Source organism: Oryctolagus cuniculus, chromosome 18, assembly GCF_051225735.1.
Source record: "Oryctolagus cuniculus isolate XC-2025 breed Fujian yellow rabbit chromosome 18, ASM5122573v1, whole genome shotgun sequence".
Lineage (NCBI taxonomy): Eukaryota > Metazoa > Chordata > Mammalia > Lagomorpha > Leporidae > Oryctolagus > Oryctolagus cuniculus.
The window spans coordinates 64,895,658-64,898,432 of NC_142884.1; the positions used below are offsets into that span (position 1 = coordinate 64,895,658).

At 32.8% G+C, this 2,775-nt stretch overlaps 1 non-coding gene across 1 annotated transcript; it reads right to left on the bottom strand.

The window, feature by feature from the left end:
- Positions 1-2,092: 2,092 nt before the first annotated feature.
- LOC127491415 (U6 spliceosomal RNA) lies at positions 2,093-2,199 on the bottom strand. Its single transcript, XR_007920076.1, has one exon. It is a non-coding gene; the product is annotated as a U6 spliceosomal RNA (small nuclear RNA).
- Positions 2,200-2,775: the final 576 nt, after the last annotated feature.

The window sequence follows — 2,775 nt, forward strand, 5'->3', positions numbered from 1 at the left end:
ATGTTTCTGTGTGGGAGCAAACTGTTGAAATCCTTACTTAATGTATACTAAGCTGATCTTCTGTATATTAAGATAATCGAAAATGAATCTTGATGTGAATGGAAGGGGAGAGGGAGTGGGAAAGGGGAGGGTTGTGGGTGGGAGGGACGGTATGGGGGGGAAGCCATTGTAATCCATAAATCGTACTTTGGAAATTTATATTCATTAAATAAAAGTTAAAAAAAACAATGTATATGAAAAATGCTTTGTACATTGTTAAGTCCTAGACAAATGTAACCTATACTTGTAATAACGATAATTAGTTTAAAACACTTTTATTATAACCCTGTTAGTAGTTATGGCATATTTTTAAATCACAAGTACAAGGTATATCTTGCTCTGTATTACTAAAGGCCTTCTAAAACATTATAACTAATTTTTAAAAATTCTTAAAATAATACTCTTTTCAATGCATAAATGAGCTTATTAATTCTGGGTGAAGACTATAACATACTTAAGAATTAGTTTGTAATGTGACTAACTCCCTGATTATCCGTTTTGAATCTTAAAGTTTTTTAGTATTTAAGTTTTAAAGGAGGACATACTTAAATAATATTGTTTGACATCTATAATCTCCTGAAATATTATTCAAAAGATATCAAGGGAAAGCTACTAACTTGCTTTGGAAGCCAGAAACCATCATAATTAGAGTTAAACTCTACAGAATCTCTAGGTCTTTGTTCATCCAAAGCCTGAACTTTTTCCCTTTACATTGCTGCCCACTAAAATACGGGCAATCAGACATATTTCATTAGAACAGAAATGCAGTTGTTCATCTAGAAAACATTTCATATGTTTCCTTTGCGTGGAACATAAATATTACACAATACTCAAATTTGAAAGATATCAGGAAAGTACATACATGATGGTTCTTTACTTCTCATTCATTTTCAGATAAAATAACAACAAATTTGTCCATTAAAATAGTAATTTTAGATATTTTATACAAAGATAAATGGAAAATTTTAAATCTTCTTTAGTAACTAATGCTTAATGTAGGATATCCTTCACTTCATAGAATTGAACTCCTTATACTATGTTCTTTAAGCATATTAACCATTTATTTAACCTTCTAGAAAACAATATTTCTGTTTCTTGAGAATTTATGAAATACTTATGTCATGTATATATTAATATAAACACATATAAATACACACATAAGCATTGTAATAATTAGCTGATAACTAGCTAAAAGCTGTTAATCCCTCACACTGGACATTTGCTTTTAGTGTCTTCTATGAGTTTCCTAACTATAGATACAGCACTAATTAATGACAGTGTAATGTCAATAGGGACCTGAATGTGAGTGGAAACATGGTAGAAAGCATCTGGGTTGGCATAAAAATAGGGTAGAGTAGGAATTGCTTAGGGTGGATATTCTACAACTTGTGTGGCCAAGTAAGTAACACAGTTAATCCTCTGTGTCCATGGGTACTTCATTCATAGATTCAACCAGTCACAGATCAAAAATATTTCAGAAAAGTAATTGCAACTATAGTGAGTTTGTATTGATTTTTTTCTTGTGAGTATTCCCTAAACAATACAGTGTAAGTGTTATTTGCATAGCATTTTTGTTGTCTTCAGTATTATATGTAATCTGGAGATAATTTGAAGTATGAGGGACTTGAACATTGCAGATATGCTGTTCACGAGTGTTCTCTAACCAATTCCCTATGGATACCAAGGGATAACTGTATGTGAGGGTATTTCATAAAATTCATGGGAAGTGTGTATAATGAGAAGGAAGAAAGGGAGGGAGAGAGGGAGGGAGAAAAAGGAAGGAAGGAAGGAAGGAAGGAAGGAAGGAAGGAAGGAAGGAAGGAAGGAAGGAAGGAAGGGAGGAAGGAAGGGAGGGAAAGGAAGAAAAGAAATACATGTTCAAAGTCTTATTTTAATAAAAATTTACTGCATACTTTTAATTTCCCTTGCTAATAATCTGCATTCTCAGTAGATGGAAGAAATGAAAGGAAAACTAATTATCTGACCTAATACTGATCAACATATCAGAGTTTCTCACACAGGCAGAAAACATTACAATAGTCACTTAATTTTTTTAAATATGGAACGCTTCACAAATTTGTGTGTCATCCTTGTGCAAGGGCCATGCTAATCTTTTCTGTATCATTCCAATTTTAGTATATGTGCTGCCAAAGTGAGCACTAGTCACTTAATTTTAAAGCTAAATTGCTAGACTGGTGAATATTGGACATAATAAGACATATATCCTATAGCTACCTATATAATAACTTGGCCCCTAGCCAAACATGGCTATTTAAATTTAAATAAAATTCAAGATTCATTTTTTCTGTTGTGTTAGCTACTGGCTACCCAATTGGACATCATGTTTCAGTCACTGAAGGAAATTGTTTTGGACACTGTTACTATAGATTTAACAAAGGCAGATTTTTAAAACATTCAGATAGAGGGTAAATATAACTTCATGGACATAATCTCTCAATTTTTTATTTGTGTATCTTATATTTTTTTTCAAAGACAGAAGCCAGGGGTAGAGGGGTGGTAGAGAAACCACCTATCCACTGGTTTATTTCTCAAATGCCTACAACAGCTGGAAGTTGATAAGGATAAATATAATGAAAAACACACATAGAGACATTATTAAAACTGCTGAAGATGAAGGAAGACAGTCTTCAGTGAAGACAGTGTATTAGCTAGACAGCTTCAAAGAAGTAATGATAGGACTGACAGCAGACTTCTCAACAGAAATGCTGGAGCCCA